This window comes from Electrophorus electricus, chromosome 16 (genome assembly GCF_041902795.1).
Source record: "Electrophorus electricus isolate QZ-2024a chromosome 16, ASM4190279v1, whole genome shotgun sequence".
Taxonomy (NCBI): Eukaryota; Metazoa; Chordata; class Actinopteri; order Gymnotiformes; family Gymnotidae; genus Electrophorus; species Electrophorus electricus.
Genome location: NC_137512.1, coordinates 2,870,606 through 2,890,076, shown reverse-complemented (window position 1 = coordinate 2,890,076; position 19,471 = coordinate 2,870,606). Strand labels below are relative to the sequence as shown.

The following is a 19,471-nucleotide window of genomic DNA, read 5'->3' as shown; positions in this document are numbered from 1 at the left end:
TACCGCTCACTGTTACGAGTTATAACCTGAAAAAAAGTTTCAAAAGTAAACACAAACAAAATCTCTAAGGTGTGTTAGCCTGCTAAATTCAAGAGTTAAAAATATATTTGTCAGGAAGAGAGTAAGAGTGTCCTCATAATATAATATCTAGGTTACACAGACAAGACAATTTAGGAGGATGAATACAGGATGTGTTTTTAAATTTCACTTTGGCTACTTTTATAACTTGCATGTTTCTGTGGATGTTTTCTTTATTGTTGTATATATCTTTCCCCTGTATAATGTATGCCAGTAATATTAATGACCCTTGTGTTCCTGTGTGATACACTAAACAGTTTTCAAACATAGCAGACTAAATAATCCTGTGCCAAAAACACATATTGGCAAATAAAAGTGATTTGTTATTATACTGATAATATGTTTAGCAGATTAATTTAACTTTCAGGCAGCATTATATGAGGCCGAATAAGGTAATAGAACTCTTTGGTTTGAGTTGAGCACCTCTGGTCAAATATAATCCAACCAGCACCCCTTCACCACCCTGTTTCAGGTGAGAGATCATTATCTGCACTTCTATTTCCTATAGAGTAGCAAGAACAACCAACAGAAAATTGTATTTGTGCTTTATCTGAAAGAGGGCAAACCTTTAAGTGAAGTGTGACTATATCAGACACAAGTCTCAGGTCATGTAAGGTCAAGTGTCACGGTGTCGCCCCTCCTGCAGTCTCCGTCTAACAGCCTTTATACTTTTGTTACTTCTGTTGCATTTGCTGTATGTTTAGGTTTTGTGCCACAAATCACAAAGGTGGCAAGTGTTGAGTCTTATTCACCTGTGTGTTATGTTGGTACATTGTGGTTGATGCACACACTAGCACATCGTCAGCTTCAATGTTTCACAATGTTTTTAGTAATATCTTTGTGATAAGGCAGCTTAGAAATATGTTGATAGTATGAATAAAGTGCCTATGAGAGCTTAGATATAGGGGTTAGATTATAGGTGAAGATGCATGTCATCTGCCACACTTTGATATGAAACATATGGATATCATGTTATAAGTAAAAACCTTTAAAGTGAATTTAAGAAAATATGCAAAAACAGAGGAAATGCCCTGAGATGTCAGAGGGTTAAGCATAATGTTAAACATAATTCAGAGTGTTAAAACTAATATTTTAAATTATTAATACATATTTATTAATTTGTCACCCTCCCCATTATCAGACTGCAGTTTCTTATGATGTGATGGTGATAAGGTGTATGTCTGAGTGTTTGCTTGTGTGTGTGTGTGTGTGTGTGTGTGCACATGCTCATATTATTCCATAATTTAAAAGTAACACAAAATATGCTGAAATAATAATTACAAATACACAGGCCCTAATTTTGTAGTACAAACATATGGGTCAGGGGTTATATGTGTAACAATTCTGCTGGCCTGAGTGCTGAAGGGCGTAGAGCAGGACGCACAGACTCCCTCGATAAAGTGATACATTTATTAACATAACATACGAATAATTGTGGCACTCACACACAACATTAACGACAGACATAATGTACACATTTAAATAAACACAGACTACAATAACGTTTAACAATGACAACATATGTGTGTTAACATACAGCAGCAGACTAACAATAACCAACACAATACACACACTAACAGAAGTTTAAATAGACAATGAAACAAGATGTTAAACCCTGTACAGGTGCGTGCAATCAGGAAGTGCGTGGTTGCACATGAGGTGAAACCCCCTGCATGCGGCAGGCCGTAACACGTGACTTGTGAGGGGGGGAGCGTCCCGTGACACGTGTATATTCAATACAGTTTTATTCTTCCTTTTTTTAGGCTCTAAAGCTTTACACCTTAATTATCCAGTTTACTTTGAATAATTTTTTGTCTATGCAAAATGTTTGGGTAGTTATAGATTTACAAACGGTAATATCTGTAAAACACTTAGTTTGCAATGTGATATTGATAATTGATAGAGCCACTAAAGTAGGATGGAATAAAATAACCACAAGTAATTAAAGCGTGAACCATTATAACAAGAAATCATACAGTATTAAATAAAGTGTAATAAAAATAGTTTACATCAAGTTTAATATTGGTGATCTATAATAATAAAAATAATAACACAATATTTAATATCTCTGCTGTTTAATATCAGACGCGAAGCAACAAAAACAACAGGCACAATGCGATATTCTATCAATCTCATGATAACTGATTACATGCACCTCTCTACAGCACCATGTCTGGAGCTTCAAAACATTGTGGATATTCTTTCTCAGTCATCCAGTTTTGAGCACAGTAGTTCTCTTAGACAAATGTGGCACTTTATTTTTGAAGCTGGAATGAACAAGAAGAAACATATCTTAAATATCAGAAAGCAGATGAACAGGAAATAGAGACTTAGAGATTACAGAGTTACACAGCACCTCCTTTAGAACACTGAATATGCCAGTAAAGAGGTAATGTATCCAGACTTCACTTAGGATTCTAGAAAGTAAGAGAGCTAATAATCTAGATGATAGTCAGTAAGATCTGAACGTTTCACTTCAGAGTACACGCTGTCTTCATGCTGTCCTCTCTTCATCTGCCCTCTTTTGGTTTTCCTCTCATTGAAATGAATGGCAGCATAATTCAGCTCTTCAGCATCATGTGGCTGTGGGAATGAACAACAATGTTTAGTGAACATTACTATCATTCTGATCCTTATTTAGAATATGACTACTAGTCTGAAACACAGAGACAGTGAGTTGCCTTCTCCTCCTCCTCTACAGCAGTGCAGTGTTGCATGTCTTATACATCTCCACAACAGCTTCATACATGTGTGTCAATGATTCCATAATTAGACTACAGCTATAAACTATATCAGCACCACAGATATGAAACAAAGGAAACTGAGCAGAGCCACAAACATTCTTTATAAAATATGTCAATTTAATTGTATAAAAGGCAGTAAATACCTTTTTAAGATTTAGAGATTTTAATATTGTTTATGATTAGACTCATTCTGCTCTTTACATAACCTGCTTTGTCTAAACAACACAATTAAACAAATGTTCATAATGTGAGATGCAGCATATTTTATCAGGGTAGTCCCAATTCACTAAGTACTTACTTTCAAATCTGGACTTTTCTGTTATCGGAGGCATGTCGTATTATGCTAATTAAAACAATAGCTAATGTAACATCTACTGTTTTCATGTCTATGATTGGCTAGTTGTTAAGCATTATATTTATATATAAATGGCATGAAAACACAACTGCACAAGTTATACCTGATTGGTGGTTTTCTCCATCACACTACCTTGTTGAGGTCTCACTGTGGTTAGGGAAAGAATACAGAATTAAATTTTAATGGATCAGAAAAAATTACCTGTATGCCAGGTTTGTTGCAAAATTCTTATCAATAATTTCAATAGCTCTTAAAGATAAAAAATAGTATGAAGTCATGAATTAGAATAGTTCAAGCACCCTGCCCTTTATGAACACTTACCATTGCCGTGTTTAGAATTTTTCATCTTACAAATGATTATAGTTTGAGCAATGACAACAGCCACACACACTCCCAGCACTGCTCCAAGGCAGATCACTACAAGATTAACTGTAAAATAATTTTTATAAATATAAATTTAATGTAAAATTAAAGTGAAATTAAAATGTCAGCCTAAGAATCACGGTATCCTACAATGATGTCAGATGTTAACCACAAAGCTATGCCATGAAGATATATTCATATGAAAAGTATAAATGAACTATATAAGGCTTGAGTTGACAGTTCCTTGGGGAACTCACTCTGATGTGTATTTCTCTTGATATCACAAATACTGTACAATCTTGGTGATATTCAAATGATTGTACTAGATGTGCTTTGTAAATATCACACAGAAGCTTGAATGATAATGATTATTTTATTGTTTGTTAATAATTTTATTTAAAGAAAAGAGACACAAAGATACTTGCTTGACTGATCTGTTTTTGAAGAATCCAACCTGCACTGCCCTGCAATGTCAGGCTCTGTTAGGTTGGGTTTTTGTCCTGGTCAATAAAACACAAACAGTGTCAGCTCTTAGTTCATATTGGGTTCCCTCACATGCTTGAACAAGTTCAGGTACTTTTATTAAATTTGCATCTTATATCATTTTGCAGTTTATAGACTGAAAACTCTTTTATTCAGGATTTTAATTCTCTTCATAAAACCTCTGTGGCATTGACAGTATAACAATACGTTTAAGGTGCTTTACTTATAATCCAGTGTTAAGAAGTTTAAAATAAAACATTTCATTACCTGTTACACAGCCAAAGGTAGCAGAGGAAAAGAGAACCGTTGTTGCATTTGGTATTCCACAGAAATAAGTTCCTTCATCATGTGTTGTAGCATTTTGAATAGTCAAAACGTTTGTGCTATTAATCCATGTGATTGTAAATCTGGAGTTGTTGAATGGAGAAGAAAGTCTTGCCTTTTTATTTGTTTGCGCTCTTCCTACTTGCTGAGGCTCCTGGCTCAGTCTTTGCTTGTACCAAATGGTCCAATAGATGTCACTGGATGTAGCTTTCAATGTGCAGTTAAGAGTGATATTTTTTCCAGGTACATTCATGACTGCTTGTTTAGCAGCATTTGTAGTTTGAACATGACCTATAAAATGAAACTGAGTCAGATCATTAATGAAAAAAAATGTGGACAAAAGTTTATCCAAAGCAAATATTGTATATTGATTATTGATTATCCAACATCATAAAGTACAGTAACTGATGAAATTATAAACATTGAGATTATAAACATTGTAAAGATTTGGAACCATACATGTCTTGTAGCTCAAAAATAAAAGTATCCAGACTGGTATCATCATTGCAGAGTCACGCTCCGACATCAAAGGAGACGGTTTGAAAAGAAGCAACTGACAAACTAAATAAACTTCATGAGCTTTCAGGTCTCATGACTCATTGGCTGGCAAAGGTCACATGGTCCTGTTCTGTCCTGTTGTCTTACAATCATGTTTGGCCACCTGCAGTGTCTGATCTCTTTAAACCATGTTGAGCCCAACATCCATGTAAGTTAAAGTAACAGAGCACCTCTCAAAGAAAGGGGTGAGATGACAATCTTGTTTATAGTATTTAAATTTTCTCTGTTTTTTAAATTATTATTTATTTATTTATTTTACAGCTAAGATTGTAAAACAAGTTGAGTGCTGATACTTTTGGGAATTTACTATTCAATAGAAGAGTAACATGAAAAATGTGCCCTTCCTTATGTGCTACTGTCCTTTCAAACCAAGCCTAATGGAACATGGTTGGAAAATGTTATATCACAGAGGCGCTCTATATTTTATGGAGCAATATTGAAAAGTGTACAACAAGAGTCAGAGTAGCTTAAAAAGGTTCTAATTAGTTTTATAAAGTGTTTTAGTGAGTCTCATATTTAACTGTAAAGACACAAAACAGCAAGAGTTATTTTCTCAGATTATGAAGTGCAGAAGTCTCTGGAATGTTGATGGTGAATTTTGTTGGTCCTGTTTGTAATAGGTCACCGCCACATCTTTGCTTATGGAATTTGGTTTTAGGGTTTGTAAACTAAATGTTGCTGTGAAGAAATTATTGGAAGTAGCTGAAGTGACTATTCAGTGGTTGTGGGTGAGAAGAATACAGGCTAGATGGGGAAATGAATAATGCAAATGGACCCGGTGCCACTGAGCATTCATTGTACTAGTACTAGTTAGGCTGTACTATTTAGGCTGGACCTGGCCTTAGTCACTGTGGAGACCAGCATGGAGCTGTTGTGTTGGGGAATACTTACTGGTGTAGTTCATAACATCCATATGGAACTGTCAATACTGAGTACACATTAACAGTGTCAGTGGGGCTGGGTATGACTTTAGTCTCTTGGGAGACCAATGATGGATTTTATAGGTTATTAAGTCACTGAGTGCATGGGGGAAGTACAGTGGGTAAATGTATGTAGAGTAACACTGTGTTTGCTGGAGGTTTAGAGTGTAAAGCCCACATGGAACAGGTGGCCCTGATCACGCATTAATGGTGTCAATGAGCCTGGTTATGGCTGAAGAAAATAACTTACATGTGTTGTGGAATTATAACCTAAGGAACAAGGAAGAAGCTATCAGTGAAAAGTGAAGTTATAGCTTAGAAATTGGAAGACTCGCTAGGACATAACTAACAAAAGGCTAATTTTATGTTATGCCTCATAAGTTAAAATCTCATTATCTATCAAAACTCACAATAAACTGTTCTGTCTTTTTTTTCCTTATAGTCAGTTTGGCCGCCAGAGATCATTTGGGCTCCATTAACCTCTGAACGTGGAAAAGCCTTACCTTTTCCTTAAAGAGTTTGTACAAATTGATGTAAACATGAGTTCAGTCTGTGGCACTGCAGTGTAGATCACAGTTACTTGCGGCTGTTGATGGATAACTTCAGTTGCTTTGGCACCTCCCACATCCCGACTACCTCCCCTCCTGTGGCTCCTCCCACAATCTGACTACCTCCCCTTCTGTGGCTCTTCCCAGATCCTGATCACCTCCCCTTGTCCTTGTGTGTCTCCTCCCCCTAGACATAGAGAAGCTCTAGACTGACTGGGTGACTTTTTTTTTCTGGGTCTTTCCTGCTCTAGATGGGTTTCAAACAAACTTACACTTTCACTGAACCCAGACTAGTACTTCTAGAAACCTGGAATAGACTTCTGTTGCTTTTGTTCATTATTGCTTGTTTTCTTCCTGTTGTGATGTCTGGTGTTGACCAGAGGATGATGGGCTCTCCTTTGATTCTTGGTTCCTCTCAGTGTTTCTTCTTTATGCTCTTTGGCTCAGTCACTGTGGGCTTGGACTCTGACATGTGTGAAGCTGCTTTGTGACAATATCTGTTGTAAAAAGTGCTATATAAATAAACTTGACTTTGAAACTTGACTTAATGTTACATTGCACTGTTTTATTTCATATGTGAGAACACACACTGCTCTGGCACGTCAGTCTCCCTACTTCCACATGTATCCTCTTTAAAGTTCATTTATTATCTTTTCTGCATGTATATGTGATGTTTGTTGTTATCTGTTATGATAAGATATTCTAAAACATATAGTCTTTAAAATGGTTATGGCCCTTTCTTAAAAAGTAACATTTTTTGTACATATTTGTATGCTAGTTAACTTGATGCTATGCTACAATTCCCTTCTAAGTTTTCTTAATATGTTTTATAGTGATAGTTCTTATGTGTTTTTGCAGAATGTTTTGGTTTCTTCCGGTCCATGGTTAATTTAAGAGATCCTATGTTAGTTGTAATGTTGTATAGTTGCAGAACTGTTAATTTATGGACTTTATTTATGTATTTCAAGCCACTAAGAATTAGCATATCTAAATTTAAAAAAGGTTTCACCACACTGCATTAGCATAAAGGAAGTGCAATATCAGACGCTATCAGTCTAAGATGGTATGGTTTTTTTTTTCCCTATGTGCATATTCACAGTGACCACAAAAGCTAAAACTGTTCACACATCATTCTTTTTCAAAAAGCAGCTAAAAAATAGCAGGAAACTAAACTGATGTTGGTACTGTGCTCATGACAAAGTGATGATGACCCTTTAAAATAACCCTATTCCTGCACTTTCAGGCTCTGTTTGGTTTAACTCTGCATGTCCTGGCCAATACAATACAGTTTGATTTCTTAAAAATTGAGGAATGCACCAGTCTGCATTGCTCAGGAGATAAATTCTCATTAACTGGAGGAAGTCTTGAGGTCTTATTTTTATTTTGTCACAAAAGCTCTTGTGACAGTGGCAGGGAGGGAGTGAGATGTGAGTGCAGTTTAGGATCATTTTTATTCTCCATAGTAATAAAGATAAACACAAATGCACAAGGCTGGTTAATGGCAAACCATAACCAATAGAAACAAATACGCTGGTAGGAAACTCACAGCACAGTGGCAGCAAAGAGAAGGATACAGTCGACATCATCTTAGGTGCTGTCAGCAAACAATGAACTCTGGGAAAGCAACCATGGGCTTTAAATAGGGGGAGGGCAAATAAGGCACAAGTGCTGGTGATTAGTAATCAGGTGATTCAGAGCAGGGCAGGTGCAGTCTGTGTGTTGGGGGGGGGGGCATGACTCTCTTGCTGCACACTGCGACAGCTCTAAGTTGTGATAACCTGCTGAATTCAAGAGTTAAAAAGACATTTATCAAGAGGAGAGTATGAGTGTCCTAATAATGTAATATCTATGTTACACAGACAAGATGATTTAGGGGGATGAGGACAGGATGTGTTTTTAAATTGCACTTTGATATTTTCTACTTTTATAGCTTGGTTGTTTCTGTTTTTATTGTTGTGAATATCTTTCCCCTGTATTATGTATGTAATTAATATTAATGAACCTTGTGCTCCTGTGTGATACCTCGAGCAGTTTTCAAACATGACAGACTAAATAATCCAGTGCCAAAAACACATACTGGAAAATAAAAGTGATTTATTATTAAACTGATATGATGTTTGGAAGGTTTTTTTCAGTTTCAGCTTTCAGGCAGCACTCTTTGATGTTGAATAAGATGATAGAACTCAGTGGTTTGAGTTGAGCACCTCTGGTGAAATATAATCCAACTAGCACCCCTCGAACACCCTGTTTCAGGTGAGAGATCATTATCTGCACTTCTCTTTCCTATAGAATAGCAAGAACAATCAACAGGAAATCAGGCCCCAATCACATTTAGAAGTGGTGCTCACATTTAATGACTAGTATACACATAATTACAATGGAGTTCAACATTGTATTTCTTTAATAGTTTCCTTTTGTTTGCCCAGAGGTTGTGAATATTGTATATCTGATAAAGCACAATATAATGTTTTAGTCTCAGTGCTAGTAGAAAGAATTACACATGCCTTGCTACCTCATACTTGAAAGCGTCAGTGGTGTCATTGGTGATTCAGTGATTCATGGCAGTGACAGTTTATTAAAGGCAGGGTCTTCAGAGGAAACCAAAACCACATTGATATACACACTCCCAGCTTTGCTGTCTTCATAGAAAATAAGATTATTCCAAGTAAATGCAAACAAATTTGACCGACTTGTAACATTTACTGAAAGATTTTTATTCATAGAAATATCCATTTGACTGATGTTGGTCTAAGTGTCTTTTTGGTTTTGTAATTGTTCTGGGTTTCAAAAAAGCCTTCTTCCTGTTGTCAGACGACTTCCTGTTCCTGTAAAAAAAAGACAACTTCCTGATGTCGGTATCACACATCCATTTGGCTTGCAGCCAAGCAGATTAGCAAAGCACTTGTGTTGTATCACCAAAGTACACTTGGGCATGCATGACAATAGAGACAGGGATTATCCACATATAGGTGCAAGTGTAAACACAAGCTGCGTTGTGTGTACATTTGTTTGTTGGTGAACTGAGCCATGTACAGACAAACAGTGTTTCTGTCTCACAGAGCAGACGGAGGAGTGTTGTATCAGGCCAGCGGCCTGATTTTGTAGGATAAATTACAGGTGTTTCCATCTTATGACTTTGTGTTTTTTGCACACATGAGGTTAATTACACATTACACTAGTACAGCACAAATGAGGGAAATTACACATTACACTACTTCTTTTTGTAGATTTGTTGTTATTACTTCTAGCTCATACAAACAGGATAAGAGCTACTCAGGACTTCCTGTTCTTGCCACCAAAAGGTCAGTGCACTTGACGTGTTGGCAGAGTACATGTGTAGAGCTTTGTAAAGGATTGTGTGTAAAACATATTTGTGTAACATGGTAACAGTGAAAAGAAGCTTAAGGAAAATGAAATTAACTTTATTGAAAAATGTTTACATGTATAACCATGTCAGCATGTGGGGTGTACAGTAAACTAGTGCTACAGTCCTACAGCACAGGGGGAAAAGTAACACAGAAGTAACACTCCATGTTGGCAAGATACCTAAAAGGCTATAAGAAAGTAGTAATAATATACCCATACTCTGGACTATACTTCCACTCAGTATGATCCATTTTCTTTTATGTGCTGAACTGAACACTAAACTGGCCTGTACTCATACAGGCCAGAATCTCACATGGGTGTACTCATTTTGTTGATGCCCTGTTTTCTGCATCTTGTCCTCATAGACCTGTAATGCAGTATAACATAAATCTTTAGTACGGAACTCAACTGGGTGAATTTGGTTAAAATAAAACTGATCCAGGTACAGTGAAACAAGCATATAGTAGCATACCTGGCCTTGTGGTCTCTCTCCCTCTTTGATGTTGTCTGACTGAGATGTTTTCCCTTGAAATTCATAAAAAAAGGGAACACATGTCAGATATTCAACGAAGTGATAATAAATCACTGGCAGTTGTGTTGACCTGAATTAACTCATATTTGCAGCTCTTCTTTGTCCAGCTGCTGGAGCAAACAGTGAGATTCCAGACTACAGACACAGCCAGTGCCAGACCCATGCTAATGACCAGCACACCATGGTGGTAGTGAATATCTACAGCATGGAACAGACATGCATAATGAAAGATACTGTTGTACAAAAGTAAAGGAAGCTTTAAAGAAAAAACTACAGACAAAATAATCATTCATAACTTATGTGACTGCACAGGGAAAGATACAAAACAGGATACAAGTGTCACTCTGAGATTTTAGGGAAAACAAAACAACAGTGCAAATACAACACAAGCTGACACAAATGTATATGCATCTGTACTAAAAAGCAATTGATTGATAAAATTCTTGAAGTATAGGATTCTGTGATCACTTTTTAAAGCAAAGAGACATTAAAATCTATTTGCTTGACTGGTCTGTTTTTGAGGAATCCAACCTGCAATGTCCTGCACTGTCAGGCTCTGTTAGGTTGGGTTTTGTCCTGGTCAATAAAACACAAACAGTGTCAGCTCTTAGTTCATATTGGGTTCCCTCACATGCTTGAACAGGTTCAGGTACTTTTATAAAATGTGTACCTTATATCATTTTGCAGTTTATAGACAGAAAACCTTTATTTACTCTTTTATTCAGGATTTTAATTATCTTCATAAAACATCTGTGGCTTTGACATTAAAACAATAAGTGTTTACTGCTTTACTTATAATCCAGTGTTAAGAAGTTTAAAATAAAACATTTAATTACCTGTTACACTGCCAAAGGTAGCAGAGGAAAAGCAAACCATTGTTGCATTTGGTATTCCACAGAAATAAGTTCCTTCATCATGTGTCGTAGCATTTTGAATAGTGAAAACTTTTGTGTTATTATTCCACGTCATTGTAAATCTGGAGTTGTTGAATGAAGAAGAAAGTATTGCCTATTTATTTGTTTTCATTCTTCCTACTAGCTGAGGCTCCTGGTTCAGTCTTTGCTTGTACCAAATGTAAAAAACATCACTGGATATCACTTTCAATGTGCAGTTAAGAGTGATATTTTTTCCAGGTGCATTTATGACTGCTTGTTTAGCAGCATTTGTAGATTGAACAGGTCCTATAAAATTAAAACAAGTCAGATCAATAATGAAAAAAATGTGGACAAACGTTTATCCAAAGCAAATAATGTCTATTGATTATTAAGTCACCATCATAAGGTACAGTGACAGATGTATTTATAAACATTGGTCAAGATTAGGAACCATACATGTCTTGTAGCTCAAACATATGAATATACAGACTGGTATCATCATTGCAGAGTAACGCTCAGACCTCAAAGGAGACGGTTTGAAAAGAAGCAACTGACAAACTAAATAAACTTCATGAGCTTTCAGGTCTCATGACTCAAAATCTCATTGGCTGGCAAAGGTCACATGGTCCTGTTCTGTCCTGTTGTCTTACAACCTTGTTTGGCCACCTGCAGTGTCTGATCTCTTTCAAACATGTTGAGCCCAACATCCATGAAAGCTAAAGTAACAGCACCACTCGAAGTAGGGGCTGATTTGACAATCTTATTTATAGTAATTAAATTTGCCATCATTTTTTTTTAGTACTATTATTTATTTATCTTTTTGTACAGCTCAGATTATTTGAGTGCAGATTATTTTTGGTGTTTATTTATCCATTAGAAGAACAATTGAAAAAATTAATTATTGGAAGTAGCTGAAAGGCCTAGTCAATGGTTGTGGGTGAGGAGAGTCTAGGCTAGTTGGGGAAATACATAATGCAAATGGAACCACTGAACATTGCACTTGCAATATCAAGTGCCACTGAACATGCATTAAATGTACTAGTGAGGCTGGACATGGCCTTAGTCACTGTGGAGACCAGCATGGAACTGCTGTGTTGAGGAATACTTGGTGGTGTAGTTCATAACATCCACATGGAACTGTCAGCACTGAATAGACATTAACAGTATTTAGTGGGGCTGGGTATGACTTTAGTCTGTGTGGTGACCAGTGATAGATTTTATAGGTTATTAAGTGACTGTCTACATGCGGGCAATATAGTGGGTAAATGTATGTAGAGTAACACTGTGTTTGCTGGAGATTTAGAGTGTAAACCTCACATGGAACTCGTGGCACCGATCACATTTTAATGGTGTCAGTGGGGCTGGGTGTGTCTGAAGAAAATAACTTATATGTGTTGTGGAATTATAACCTATGGAACCAGGATGAAGCTATCAGTGAAAAATGAAAAGTTCTATCTTAGAAATTGGAAGACTCTCTAGGAGATTACTAACAAAAGCTCCATTTTACTTTATGCCTCAAAAATTAAAATCTCATTGGCTATCAAAACTCAAGATGCTGTTCTCTTTTTTTGCATTATTGTCAGTATGGTCACCAGAGTTTATTTGGGCTCCATTAAGCTCTGACCCTTGAGAAGCCTTACCTTTTCCTTAAAGAGTTTGTACAAATTGGTGCAAACATGAGTTCAGTCTGTGGCATTGCAGTGTAGATCACATTTACTTGGAACTGCTGATGGTTAACCTCAGTTTCTGGGGCTCCTCAATAAAATAAAGTGTCATGATTTTAAAAAATTATGAATGCACCAAAATGCATTACTCAGGAGATAAATTCTCATTGGCTGGAGGATGTCTTGAGGTCTTATAATTTTTAATTTGGCTTTTATTGTAAAATGTTCCCTTGTTGTCCCCTGTGTTCCATGATGACCTTCTGCATTAATAATTTAAAAGCTAGCAAATAAAATTGATTTATTATTGTACTGATAATATGTTTGGCAGATTAATGTAACTTTCAGCCAGCATTATGTGAGGCTGAATAAGGTGATAGAACTCAGCGGTTTCAGTTGAGCACCTCTGGTCAAATATAATCCAACCAGCACCCCTCCACCACCCTGTTTTGGGTGAGAGATCATTATCTGCACTTCTATTTCCTATAGAGTAGCAAGAACAACCAACAGGAAATCAGGCCCCAATTACATTTATAAGTGGTGCTCACATTTAATGATTAGTATACACATAGTTATGATATTGTTCAACATTGTTTTTCTTTAATAGTTTCTTTTTATTTACCCAGAGGTTGTGAATAGTGTACATCTAGTAAATCACAATATAACATTTTAGTCTCAGTGCTGCCAGAAAAAGTTACACATGTCTTGATACCTCATATTTTGAAAGAATCAGTATTTCCTAATACCAAACTACATAAATACTTTAGTATATAGATACTAATATAAGAACAGTCACCATTAACAACTGCAAGAATGATTTAGGTTTCTGGCTACCATAAACAAATTGTATTTATTTTGTTGATTTTTGTCAGAATTTTGCCAAGCATATATTTTCCATCACAAATCAGTTTAAGTCCCACCACCACTAGGCTACCACTGTTGGGCCCCTGAGCAAGACCTTTAATCCTCAATTGTTCAAATTGTGTTCAGAATTGTAAGTCACTTTGGATAAAAGTGTCAGCCAAATGCTGTAAATGTAAATGATGTTGATCTAAGTGTAATTGATTTTGATTTTGTAATTGTTCTGGGTTTTAAAAAAGCCTACCACTACACTTCCTGTTGTCAGTATCACACATCCAGTTGGCTTGTGTTAGCACTTGTGTTGTATACTTAAGTAACACTTGTAACACCTACAGTATTAAATATTTAATAAAAATAGAGTCTATCAAATTTAATATTGGTTATCTTTAATTGTCACGGGACAGCCTGCTGCGTGTAGGGGGGTTCATCCTTGTATGTAGCCACACCCCCGTGATGGTACGCACCTGCACAGGTTTAATGTTAAGTGTTTGTCCATCATTTAAACCTCCGTCAGTGTCTCATTGTTGGTCAGTGTTAATGTTCATGTTCATGTTAGTTTCAATTTTCTTACTGTCTCTGTTAATGTAAATGTTAAATATCCCTGTTAGTGTTCAAACTGTTTGTATGTTTATGTTCACTATAGTCCCTATAGTCCCTATGTGTGAGTGCCACCATTGTTCGTGTTTTATGTTATTAAATGTCTCACCATGTCAAGGGAGTTTGTGCATCCTGTATCATGCCCTGCAGCACTCAGGCCACCATTACAATAATAATAATAATAATATGTTTAAATATTTATATCTGATATTTAATATCAGACGCTAAGCAACAAAAACAAGAGGCACAATGCAATCTTCTAGTATGAAGAGAAGATTTAGAGGTCAGAAAATCGACAGTCATAGCTAAGTAAACTCAATGAGTAGAGATCAAAACATTATGGCTATTATTTATCAGTCACCCAGTTTTCAGCACAGTGGTTCTCTAAGACAAATGTAGCACTTTATTGTTGAAGCTGGAATGAACCAGCAGAAAGACAATATACCTTAAATATCAGAAAGCAGATGAACAGGGAATAAAGACTTAGAGATTACAGTTACACAGCACCTCCTTTACAACACTGAATGTGCCAGTAAAGAGACAATGTATCCAAACTTCATTTAGGATTATAGAAGGGAAGAGAGCTAATAATCTAGATGATAGTCAGTAAGACCTGAACGTTTCACTTCAGAGTACATGCTGTCTTCAGGCTGTCCTCTGTTCTCCTGCCCTCTTTTGGCTTTCCTCTCATTGAAATGAATGGCAGCATAATTCAACTCTTCAGCATCATGTGACTGTGGGAATGAACAACAATGTTTAGTGAATATTGCTGTCATTCTGATCCTTATTTAGAATATGACTACTAGTCTGAAACACAGAGACAGTGAGTTGCCTTCTCCTCCTCCTCTACAGCAGTGCAGTGTTGCATGTCTCATACATCTCCACCACAACAGCTTCATGCATGTGTGTCAATGATGCTGTAATTAGACTACAGCTATAAACTATATCAGCACCACAGATATGAAACAGAGGAAGCTGAGCCAAGCAGGTCCAAAAACCTTCTTAGTAAAAGATCTCATATATTTAAATGTATAAATGGCAGTAAATTGCTTTTTAAGATTTGCAGATCTTAATATTGTTTATGATTAGAATAATATTATAGTAGCTCGTCATTCTGCTATTTACATTAATTGCTTTGTCTGAAACAAAGCAATGAAACAAATCTACATAATGTGAAATACAGCATATTTTATCAGAGTAGGTGCACATCACTAAATAAATATCCTTACTTTCAAATCTGGCCTTTTCTATTATGGTGGGCATATTGTATTATGCTAACTAAAAACAGCAGATAATGTAACATCTACTATTGTCATGTCTATGATTGTCTAGTTGCTAAGCATTATAAATATTTATATATTTAATGGCACAAAAGTACAACTGCACAGGTTGTACCTAATTGGTGGTTTTCTCCATCATATTACCTTGTTGAGGTCTTGCTGTGGTTGAGGAAAAAATACAGTATTAATTGTAATTGGCTCATTGAGTATTACCTGCCAGGTTTGTTGCAGAATTCATATCAATAATATCAATATTTTCTAAAGATAAAAATAATATGAAATCAGGAATTATTGTGTACCTTTGTGTGTTTCAGAGATTTCTTCTATAAAAATAAAACTTTAGTGCACAATTCTTTGGGGATCTTTCATGCTGAATTTTGATACAGTGATGTGCATTACTCTTGATATGCTGATAAATAGAACACAAATACTGTAAAATATTAGGTTACCTTGATTATATTAGACTTTTGTGACTTGTCCCTGTTGTATAGAACCTTGAATGATGATGATTATTTTATTTTGTGATAATCAGTTTATTTAAAACAAACAGCCACAAAGATACTTGCTTGACTGGTCTGTTTTTGAGGAATTCAACCCTATTCTTGCACTGTCAGGTGCTATTAGGTTAGGTTTTTGTCCTGGTCAATGAAATGCTCTCAGTGTCTGCTCTTAGTTCATATTGGGTTCCCTCACCTGCTTGAAATTACCAGGTGCTTTTATAAAATGTGTATCTTATATTACTTTGCAGTTTATAGACTGAAAACACTTTGCATTTATTCAGAATTTTAATTCTCTTCATAAAACATCTGTGGCAATGACATTAAAATAATAAATGTTTGGTGCTTTACTTATAATCCATTGTTAAGAAGTTTAAACAAAAGCATTTAATTACCTGTCACATTGACGAAGGTAAAAGAGAAAAAGTGAACCCTTGTTGCTTCTGGTATTCCACAGAAATAAGTTCCTTCATCATGTGTTTTAGCATTTTGAATAGGCAAAACATTTGTGCTAGTAATCCACATCATTGTAACTTTGGAGTTGTTGAATGGAGAAGAAAGAAGAAAATATGTCCTGTTTATTTGTTTGCACTGTTCCTACTTGCTGAGGCTCCTGCTTCAGTCTTTGCTTGTACAAAATGCACCAAGGCTGATCACTGGGTGTCGCGTTCAATGCACAGTTAAGAGTGCTATTTTTTCCAGGTACATTCATGACTGCTCATTTAGCAGCTTTTTTAATTTGAACAGAACCTATAAAATGTAATGGAGTCATATCAATAATGAAAAACATGTGAACAAAAGTTATCCAAAGCAAATAATCGACAGTGGGGAAAATAATGATTTGATCCCCTGCTGAATTTGTATGTTTACTGCCTTACAAAGACATGAACAGTCTATCATTTTCATGATAACTTTATTTTAACAGAGAGAGACAGAATATCAACAAAGAAATCCAAAATAAAAACATTAAATAAAGGTTAACCTTAAAGAGTTTGTACAGTTTAGGCTCTGGCACTGCAGTGTAGATCACAGTTACTTGGGGCTGTTGATGGAGAACCTCAGTTGCTCTAGCCCCTCCCACATCCTGACTACCTCCCCTTGTGTGACTCCTGCCCCCAGACAAAGAGAAGCTCTAGACTGACTGGGTGCCTTTTCCTGGGTCTGTCCTGCTCTAGATGGGTTTCAAACAAACTTACATTCAGTGAACCCAGACATTGACCAGAAGACTATGGGTTGTCCTTTGATTCTTGTTTCCTCTCAACGTTTCTTCTTTATGCTCTATGGCAGTTTTTACTTGTTTTACTCAGTCACTGCGGGCTTGGATTCTGACGTGTGTGAAACAGCTTTGTGAGAATAGGTGCTGTAAAAAGTGCTATGTAAATAAACTTGACTTTGAAACTTGACTTAATGTTACATTGTACTGTTTTATTTCATATCTGAGTACACACACACTGCTCTGACCAGTCATTCTCCCTACTTCCACATGTACACACTTTCTACATGTATCCTCTTTAAACTTCTTTTATCTTTTCTTTATTTATTTTTGATGTTTGTTATGTTTTGATGAGATATTCTAAGACATATATAGTAATTTAAATGATTATGGCCCTTTCTTAAAAAGTAACATCTTTTGTACAAATTTATTCTCATTCTTATGCTACGTATCTTGATGCTTTGTTACACTTCCCGTGTAAGTGTTCTTACTATGTTTTACTGCGACAGGTCTTTTTTGCAGATTTATTTTTGGTTTCTTCCAGTTCATGGTTAATTCATGAGTGCCCATGTTACTGGTTTTGTTTTATAGTTGCAGAACCGATAATCTAAGTACTTAATTTATATATTTCTTGCCAGTGAGTATTAGCATATCTTAAGGGCGGTAGTTTCACCACACTGCATTTGCATAAAGGAAGTGTATTATCAGCCACTATCAGTCTAAGCTTGTATGTTTTTTTTCCCCCCTATGTCTATATTCACAATGACCACTAAGTCTAAAACTGTTCTCACACCATTCTCTCAATAGCAGCTAAACAGGAAAGTAAACTGATGTTGGTACTGCACTGATGACAAAGTGATGATGACCTTATAAAATAACCCTATTCCTGCACTGAAATCTTGAGGTCTCATTTTTATTGCACAACCAGACATTCTCCTGTTGTCCCCTGTGTTCCATGATATCTTTCTACATTAATAATCAAAAAAAGACTCCAAAGACCCATAAGCAAAGAAAATATTTTTTAAACATCAAAAACAGTGCATATTTTATAGAAAAATGAAATAATATTTGTATCTGGTACCATCATCAAAGAAGAGCCAGTCATAAACTAATGCTAAAGTTTCAAAAGGTATCAAAAACAAAAGCTCTTGTGACAGTGGCACAGAGGGAGTGAGATGTGAGTGCTGTTTAGGAGAGTTTTTATTCTCTATAGTAATAAACACAAAGCTGGGTAACGGCAAAATGTAACCAGCATATACAATATGTCGGCAGTAAGACTCACAGCATAGTGACGGTAAAGAGAAGGATACTTCAGGCGACATCATCTTAGGTGCTGTCAGCAAGCAATGAACTGTGGGAGAGCACCCATAGGCTTTAAATAGGGGGAGGGCATATAAGGCACAGGTGCTGGTGATTAGTAATCAGGTGATTCAGAGCAGGGCAGGTGCAGTGTATGTGTGTGAATGCCTCTCTAGCTGGGATGCACACTGCACACTGTGACAGCTGTAAGGTGTGTTAGCCTGCAACACTCAAGAGTTACAAACACATTTGTCAGGAGGAGAGTATGAGTGTGCTCATAATGTAATATCTATATTATGCAGACAAGATGATTTAGTGGGATGATTACAGCATGTGTTTTAAAATTGAACTTTGGTATTTTCTATTTTTATAACTTGGATGTTTCTGTGTATTGTTTCCCCTGTGTGATGTACGGCAGTAATGTATCTTGTGTTCCTGTCTGATACATGTTTGAGCATTTTTCAAACATGACAGACTAAATTATCCAGTGCCAAAAACAAATACTGGCAAATAAAAGTGATTTATTATTATACTGATAATATGTTTGGAAGGTGTATTTAAGTTTTCAGGCAGCACTATGTGAGGCTGAATAAGGTGATAGAACTCAGTGGTTTGAGTTGAGCCCCTTTGGTCAAATATAATCCAACCAGCACCCCTCCACCACCCTGTTTCACAGAGAGATCATTATCTGCACTTCTGTTTCCTACAGAACCAACAGGAAATCAGGCCCCAATCACATTTAGAAGTGGTGCTCACATTTAATGATTAGTATACACATAGTTATGATATTGTTCAACATTGTTTTTCCTTAATAGTTTCTTTTTATTTACCCAGAGGTTGTGAATAGTGTACATCTAGTAAATCACAATATAACGTTTTAGTCTCAGTGCTGCCAGAAAATGTTACACATGCCTTGA

The 19,471-nt window shown here is 36.2% G+C and overlaps 2 long non-coding RNA genes across 3 annotated transcripts; both read right to left on the bottom strand.

The window, feature by feature from the left end:
* Positions 1-1,524: 1,524 nt before the first annotated feature.
* Positions 1,525-4,883, bottom strand: LOC145651632 (uncharacterized). Its single transcript, XR_014117397.1, has 5 exons — positions 4,807-4,883; positions 4,291-4,638; positions 3,499-4,040; positions 3,281-3,324; positions 1,525-2,661 (listed from the first exon to the last, which is right to left on the bottom strand). It is a non-coding gene; the product is annotated as an uncharacterized LOC145651632 (long non-coding RNA).
* Positions 4,884-9,710: 4,827 nt separating this feature from the next.
* On the bottom strand, positions 9,711-11,665 carry LOC145651633 (uncharacterized). Of its 2 annotated transcripts, XR_014117399.1 has the most exons (4): positions 11,603-11,665; positions 11,108-11,452; positions 10,212-10,264; positions 9,711-10,106 (listed from the first exon to the last, which is right to left on the bottom strand). It is a non-coding gene; the product is annotated as an uncharacterized LOC145651633 (long non-coding RNA). The 2 variants fall into 2 exon arrangements; XR_014117398.1 differs by having other exon boundaries at positions 11,108-11,641.
* Between the last annotated feature and the right edge of the window lie 7,806 nt (positions 11,666-19,471).